Source organism: Nestor notabilis, unplaced genomic scaffold (assembly GCF_000696875.1).
Source record: "Nestor notabilis isolate BGI_N333 unplaced genomic scaffold, ASM69687v1 scaffold25102, whole genome shotgun sequence".
NCBI lineage: Eukaryota > Metazoa > Chordata > Aves > Psittaciformes > Psittacidae > Nestor > Nestor notabilis.
This window is the reverse complement of record NW_009920152.1, coordinates 48,448-57,270: the sequence shown is the minus strand read 5'-3', so window position 1 is coordinate 57,270 and position 8,823 is coordinate 48,448.

Here is an 8,823-nt window from a genome sequence, read left to right as displayed (position 1 = left end):
ATCTGAACAACAGTAACCAAAATTGTTCCTGTGGATCATTCTTTTTATAGGGTACTTATTCTGGCTAAAACCATCCCTGCTTCAGTCATCAGCTCTGTTTACCACTGAACTAGAAATTGAGCCATTTTGCTCTAAAACAAAGAGGCAGTTTTTACATGCTTGTGGCTATAGGGTTGTATTACTAAGGTGGTTTTTTTCCCAGGATTCTTCTGGGTTTAAGCTTCCAATCCCCCATCAACCACGTGCAAAACCTGAAACCTGGGTTTTTAAGATTATCTGGATATCATGAAGGTGTATTTGCTTTCTCTAGTTCCTGTGTACAGAACTTGGATCTACTTCAACTGAGACTGGAGCCTGACCTCCCAGCGTGAGGCTCCAGTTGAATCAGGAGCTGCAGGGCACAGGCCTGTAGTCAATACTAAGCTACAGTTCCTCTGACTTGCTTTTCAGGCCCCTTCACCGACACTCTCTTCTACCTCAGCCATAACTGTGCAAAGAAACATTGGCCTAAAGACCAATGGGCTATCAGGCTGCAGCAAGTTAATTCTGGCATAAACTCAACAGGGTTCATAATTGGGTGAAATGCATCATCTGCATAACAGTATAACAAGATCAAAGTTACTGAGTGCTAAGATTCAATTCAAAAATCCAAGGACCCACTGCGTGACAAAGGAGCTAAGATTCCTGGCCTAGTTCCTCATGCTAAAAAGTCTGCTTGGGTATTCCTTCCTGTCTGGAAGAGTCCCCATATGAACAAATGCAGCCTCCTTTTTAGAACAAGGATAAAGCAAAAGAAATTACAATTTAGAACAGGCACCCCCCTTCTCCCAACCTTTTGGCTGAAAAAGGAGAGAGCAGCAGATGCACACCAGTGCCAGACATGCAGGATTGTGAGCCATGTGGGGATAGATTCAGGGACTCGGATGGAGAGGAAATGAAACGGGAGCTGAAATCTCAGCCAAGGAAGCACTACCTGCATCATTATTATGGGAGAAATGCAGCCTAAGAGAGTATTTTCCATACTACAGCAGATGGAACGATTGTTATGGAAGATCCTGTGGTTTTGGGGATGACATTTATAGGAGAAGCAGTCATGCATCTTTAGTTCCCTTTGCTTTATACTTTTTTTTTTTTTCTGCCATGTGTTACTGGATGAATGTGAAGCCCAAGCAGGACCATTAAATATACACCCAACATTAATGCCACCTTTTTAAATGAAGAAAAAACTCAAAAGAATCAAAATTAGGATTGCAGATGTAGCAGATATGACTACATGAATCAACCTGTAGTCTGTCACACTAAGCAGGTTCTCAGAGACTTAAACTGATATCAGCATTATCCAGACAGGTCTGATTTAAAGTCTTGAAATCTGTATGAAGTAGATCTGCCTTGATGACAGAAACACTCAGCTTCTGCATTCATGGCACACTGTAAATGTGATGAGGTCTGAGAGGAAATACCACATTTTTAATGCTATTATCTAAATTCTAGTTCAGCTTCATGATAGAATTGATCTTAGGCTGGGGAATTTTTCACGTGGGAAAAAGTGAAGATAGACTTTCCTGGGCTGGTAACTTCCATTGATTGTTTTCATTTGTCAGTGTGAAAATCAGTCAAACAGCGACAAAAGATTTCCTTTTCATCATTTTCCTGCAGCTGAAAAATTACTCCCCCTTCCAGGCAGGATGTCCAGCAGATTAAAAAACAGTATAAAGTTTCCCTCAGTCACAGATAACATTTGTGTTACTATCAGAGCAGATAGCCCAACTGCTTTCTGGCCTGCTACAGACCATGGAACAGGAGCACCCATTTCACAATTTGGGTCATGCGAGTTAGGCCATATGATGATTATCAGTGAGGTCATGAAGAAGGAAAGAGGAAGAAGCTGAATTCAGGGTCTCAGAGGTAAGAGACTCCTGAATGGTGATTTCATTTGCAGGCTTACATTTGGCCCTCTTCTGTATCAGTCTCTTTCCTGATTCCCAGATCTAAGGTTCTTCCCAGGCTCTGCTGCCAGGCTCCATGCTGAACCTACACCAGATTTTTGCCCCACCTTCATTTAAAGCAGAGAGCTGCCCCACAGCACCACTGTCTGGAGAGTCGCAGAGTGTTCACACGTAGAAATCACACTGCATAGCTCTGACTGGAGCACATTTTATGAGAACATCAAATAGGTGACTAATCAGTCACTTGAAAGAAATACAAGGCAATGGAGAATGCTCAGAGAGATGCAGAATTGCAGCTTAAAACCATAACTATCTGTTCCCTGGGCGTGGAAAATGAATTATTGCCTTACTCTTTGCAGCAGTCTTTTATATATATTAAAAGATCAAATAGACACACATTCATTTCTTTTCCTCACAGCCCATGTTTCTCTAGGTTGTTGATTATTCCCATTGCTCTTCTATTATGTCTACATATTTCTTTGCAAACATACAACTTACACTAATAATAGTCAGTATATGGCATGACCGAACCCTCCAAAATGAAGAAAGAACAGCTCTCAAAACAGATTGAATTTGTAACTTAGACTTTAATTTTTAAAGGAGGGAATTGCTTCTACTGTCAATAAGTGTAATAATATATAACAAACCTCTCTGGACTTGTTTCTAGAACCATACTATAAAATGATTCATCTGAAGCAGAGAGACATGAGAAATCTGAGAAAGAAAAATGTGAAATATTTAACTCAAAGCCGAATTAGAATAGAATATTTCAGTTGGAAGGGACATACAACAATCATCGAGGCCAACTGTCTGCCCACTTCAGGGCTGACCAAAAGTTAAAGCAAATTATTAAGGACACTGTCAAAATGCCTTTTACACACTGACAGGCTTGGGACATCAACCACCTGAATTACAGGACCAATGATACCCATAGTTTTGACAGATGATACAAGATCTGTCTGCAAGAAGAAATGACCCCCTAAAACAGGATGTCTGTACAGCCACTGGGCTGGGTGGGCTCACTGCTCTAGAAATAAGGGAGCCCATTGTCTGAATCCAAAGTGGTACAAGCATGGCATACAGATGTCCCTGAAGATGCATTTAAATTCTGTCTTCAATTCATAAGGCTGTTACCACATCCTCTATTCAAAATGTTTCCACAGAAGGCACTGACTGGCTCAGGGGCAAGATGCGTGAAACCAGCTATATGGTTTGCCTTGCATACTAACACTGCTTCTGAGACAAAACACTGCAAGCACTGTAACTATCAAAACAGATATCTCTAGGCACTTCTTATGGCATGTGCTGTCTGTCCTACTAGCTTGCTTGTATTTGCAGAGACCCAGAGGAGTGAGGGAAATGTTGTGTTTCCCTCCCCTCCTAGACCTAACAATAATAGTAATTCACTGTGAGTATGTACAAGCACACACGCTAGAAAAGCTCTGCATGTTAATCCCTGCAGAGATGTTATTTTTTTCATTTATATTATAAATTGAACTATATTATTGATTCTTATTAAGTTACAAATCATCCACTGACACACTTCTTCCCAACTCTCCCAACTCCTTCATGCTGCCCCTACACCAGACTGACTGATGCCAGAACTGAAGGGGAAGACAAAAATCAAACTTCCAAAAAATCAAACTTCCAAAATAAACTCAGAAATTACATTGCATTGCTGCAAAGCATATTCTGCAAAGAGCACTGAAAGTGATTTCAAGCACAAGCAACATCAACCTTAACAAGATCCTACATCTCAAACCGTGTGACTAGCAAAGCAAAAATATGATAGTTCAGGGACAGTCTGGGGTAAGAAAAGTGCTGGAAGACTAATGGAGATTGACTTAGTCAAGTGCTAAAGATAGGAAAATAGAGTTACAGTTCGATTAATAAAGAAAAAGCTCAGGCTCTGAAACAAAGCCAAGCTGCCACACGCTCCTTTTGCAGAGAAAAACTGACTCGGGTAATAGCCTCAGGTGGCTGGAGAGTTCAGTGAGGAGTAAGACGCCAGGACAGACTAACCTGGAGGGCTACTTAGAAACAAGAGTTCAGATTTGATGGTCAACAGGAAGGCGAGTACGACGTGGGGTTTGTCTTCACAAGAACCAGGCAACAAAAGGTTAGTACTAAGCACTGCTTTAACAGAGGAAGAAGTAACCAGTGAGAGTTTGACATTTCTTAGTGTAGAGCCAGACAGAAAGCTTCCTTTGGTAGAACCAGTGGAAATTTAAAGCATCAAGAGCTGAATGTCTCAGAAGACCACCAGGCAAATATTTGAAAGAATAATGACACAATAAATGTGGTATTTTATAGCCTCAGCTAATGAGCAAGTTTCAGCACCTACAGCTCTAACATAATTGAAAAGCAGAGCATTACTTAACCTATTTCTCATCAATGTAGGCGTTTCATCCTCAAGGCTCAGTTCAATCTCCTTCACCAGTGATCTGCCAAGCCTATTTCCCCCTTTGCTATGCTGGTGAATTCTGCCTTCTGTAAAAAGCAGGACTATTAATTGGAACAGCTCTCTCTGGAATTTGCTTCTGTTCTTTGTTTTGATGGGTAAACACCAGGTCCCACTGCCTTTTTGCTCTCTCTTCTGTGGTGATATTAAACACATGCACTTCTTTTACAAGACCTATCAAAAGTAAAAAGTTATTTTCATGCAAGTTTTGCAATAGTCCTCTTCAGAATAAAATAGATAAACAGGTAGAATAGTCAGGTTAAAGGAGATGTCAAAAGAGCAAGGCATCAGTCTGATGCAATATAGTTGCTACAGATTGATATGATCTCATTCTGAAGTGCTGTTCATCACAAAACTCTTCCTTAAGTCAGCTTGAGTTGTGGATGCTCAATCTATTGATTAGTTCTACAAACAGCTCATTAATCAAATCTGACCTAATTTTCCAAAGTACTCAAGATTTCCCTGTCACTCTGATATCACAGGGCAGAACAGAAGCTGCCAGCTGCTCTGTTCATGTAAAAGGGGCTTCAACAACACTCTTGAGAAAGCATCTTGGAAGTCAAAATCCTGAAAATGAGGAGCTCTTCATTTGAGAACCAGACCTTACCTCCTCAGTTAGGACTGTTCTAGAACGGTTCAAACCCTGCTCATCCCTTCCTTACCCTGCAGGGGAATCTCCAGCCAAACCAGAAAACCTAATTTTTACATTCCCAGCATTGACAGAGGTGGAAAAGAAATGTAGCGGAATTTTTTTGTTTTTTTCTTGATAAAAAACTTCTGGGCTGTTTCTGCCTTTAAATAAAGATAGGGAAAAGAGGAGAAATCTGCCTGTGCAAGTCACCCTTACAGTCGACGAAATAACAGGCACAAGGGTGTCAGTGACCCTCTTATAAAGACAGTTTTCTACTGACCTGCTTAGGGCAAGTTGCACCAGTACAGAACTGGTCCCACTGAGGTATTCACAGCTCTAAGCCCATTACAAAGGCTGAAGGGGCTTAGATGAAGGTAGAAAGGAGCATATGTTTTCTGAGATTCATGTCCGCTACAGGGACAGTGGTTTCAAGAACCCTATGGTAAACAGAAGTCAAACTGTAATCCTCTTTTACTTCTTGTCTCTGTAGTAAGAGTAGAAGGCTCCACAGGCAGCAGAAGTGCTTACATGGGAAAGGCAGTCAAGGAGGCTGAGAGCCCTTGGCTGTATCTGTGCATCCCAGGCAGGGAGCCAGGCCATTCAGGCAGGAGAATCAAGGCAGCAACTAACAGATCTGCTGCTTCAGGCTGGACGGACCTAATCCTCTTCTGCAGAAACCTTGCCTCCAGCTCCTATGGCAACAGGATAAGAAGGATGCAGAAGGGGACACTGTATTTTTTTCCTCTGTGCTCAGTTGCCTGCTCCACCATGAAGAGAGCAAGTGAGATTGTTTCATCCTGAAATGGTTGGGTTGTTTCTGTAGTTCGGAACAAAGCATCACAAAGCAGTTAGTGCATATCACAGCTGTAATCCCAGTACTCCATATGAAATAGTTCCTGCTCACTACACTCACCTCTGAAACAGCCACATCACAGAGGAACAGCAATGTAAAAGAAGATTGTGTAGCAGTAATCAGAAACCAGTACATGCAGGCAGAGCACAGTGCACATTATCACAGGTTGTAGGGCTGACAGCCTTAGTGTTGCAAAGCCTGACACTGAGTAATTAAGTCCTACAAATAATCAGGCCTTATCTCATACCACATCTAAAAGGCAGTTACTGAGGAGGCACCATGCAGCCTAACATCACTGTGTACCTTTGTCTGATGCATGGGCCAGTGAGAGAAATCTCCAGCTCAGTGGCCTATAGCATCCTGGGTTTCCCTCAGAGGTTTCCTGTCCAAGGTCTGCCCTGCTTATGAAGACGAACGAGCTCAGGGTCCCCGAGTGCTGGTGCTCTGGGCATATGCTGAGATAATCAAAGACATTTGGCTTCACCCTCAGCTGCCTCCATAAGCTGCCACAAGAGGAACTATGGTTTTGCAGCAGTATGCAGGGGAAGTCGTATTATTGCCATCTGGGAAAAAACTACACCCCCTTAAATATACATTGTTATTTTGGGAAGAATTTTCTTTGTGATTAGCATAGTGGTTAAAAGAACCCAGCCACCTGAACTGAGCAAAGTACACTCCAGAAAGCATACTGCCCCAAAGAACCAGTTCCTAGAAAAGCCAAGATTAAGACTAGGAGCTGGAAATACAGCCATATCTGCAGAACTGAGGCAAAAGGGGGTTACTAACTGTTATGCAAGACGCCTGGTCAAAACCAGCTGCTTTGAGACCCGTCAGTCTAACAGCTAAAATACAACATGTTTCTCCTTTGTAAGCCCAGCCCTCGCAAACTTTCAGATTGATTTTGAGCCTTTCGTTTCACTTCACTTTCAATGCTAAAAGTAATACTGATTATCCCAGGAGAAGAAGAATATTTCTTGGTCTCTCTGAGGTGCCATGGCAATTAACATGGGTATAACTTTTTAGGAAGCTACAGAAATGGAAGGCACTGTAGAAGTTTAAAGCAATATTATTATATGGCTCAGAAAATGATACAATATGCTGACAGAAATTACTCCATATAGTGCTTAATAAACTTACAGCCAGCATAATAAAAATTCTGTCACTAATAAACTTTTTTCCCAGGTGACTGCAGGCCTGTGTTGAGGAAAATTATCACCCCCTTGCAGATCCTATAGTGCTCCACCTTTGTACTCAATAAAATGGTACCTCATTGGCATTGGCAGACATCTTATTTATTACCTAAAGTAATGAAAAATACAAATAATTGACCTTAGAATTCTTGGGCTTACTACTTAATTGACACATTAAAAAAGTAATAAGACTTTATTCACACTTAGGTGAATGTGTTTGCATCCGAGTAAGCCATCAAGCTGTGGACCTACCCAAGCAGTATCTTAGAGGTAACCTTTGTTCCCCTTTACAGTTCTCTTCCTTGCTGCCCCAGATGTTACTTACACTATACCTCATTGCAAAATTATCTGGGCAATCTGTTCTTATGTGCCTGTCTGACCTGCAAAGCAACCAACACTCGTCCAGAAGCCTTAAAAATAGTACAGAACAACAATAAAGCATTAGTGGATATTTGTTCATTTCTAGCATGATGTCAGCTTTTCCTGTTACTTTACCAAGTAGCCATGAGTGATGTATTTGTGCACGCAAATACGTTGCAGAAAATAAATGTGCTACCACAATGCCAATGGCCAGTAATGTCCACAGGACCATTTGGAAAGGACCTTTGATTTATTTCTTATTAGGCATAAATGATCCAGCCATTGATTATCTGATCAAAAACATCATCTTGTCCACTCAGCTGTGAGCACTTTCCAAAAGAAGAACACGCAGTCAGAGAATGATATGTAAATAACAGAGTGAAAGCTGTTCACGTAAACAGATCGATGGACAAACGCATAGAGAAAATGGGGTCTATTGAAAGATTAGGCATATAAAGAAGTGATTAGAATTCATTAAATGAGTATTACCAGTTTACCAGCTTTAAATATCACACACAGCAGATGCTGGATTTCAGAAGACACGCCTCAGTAGTCTGAGCACAGCGTGTTTGAAATATTTGAATGCCCATGAACTACTGGTTTGAATCCAGGCATCCACACAACCTTTTGTCCCTTTATGGATGATAGGCCACATATCAGGATGTTTACTGAACGCAGATAAGACTTAGAAAGCAGTCTTCCCTGACAGGGTAATATTAGCTTTTCATTAAAGGAAAAGAATTAGTCAACAGTGTCCTTGGCCAACCTTCTCAAGTCCTGCATGCTACTCATGACTCACCTTTCTGTTCGCTGCAAAGCTGTGGATGGTGACTTTTTGTTTTGCGCATACCACATATTTCTGTTTCTGCGCAGTCCCTTGTCTTTTCATGCTGATCTGAAACCTTAGTGCAGAACCATGAAAGTTACAGGTTCTGCCTTTCCATTTCATTTAGCAGACTAGACCATAACTAAACACCACTAACAAAGTGTCAGCTTGTCTTTCCCTTGTGAATTGAAAAACAGCTCATAACCCAAACTCATTTGTACTCTAAAATAGAGCCCACACTCAAAACAAGCGGCACACAGAAGTTATGGGGATAGAGGAGTGGGAAGGGGAGAGGGGAACCCCTAGGACTGCCTGACACCGGGGCTGGTTTTCTAGTCTCTACAAATAATTTCTATTTCAAAGGCTGACAAAACTGTGTGACTTCCAGAAAGACCACAGCAGGGCATGACAATAGAGTGCTTGTCACATCCATGGGTGGGACACCTAGATTTAAGAGAAAATTGCTGTCTGCACCATATGATTCAAGCACAATGGAGTAGATTGTGCTGACCCTACCCATAACTAGTCAAAGCTTAGTGACAGAGTGTGCCTAGTC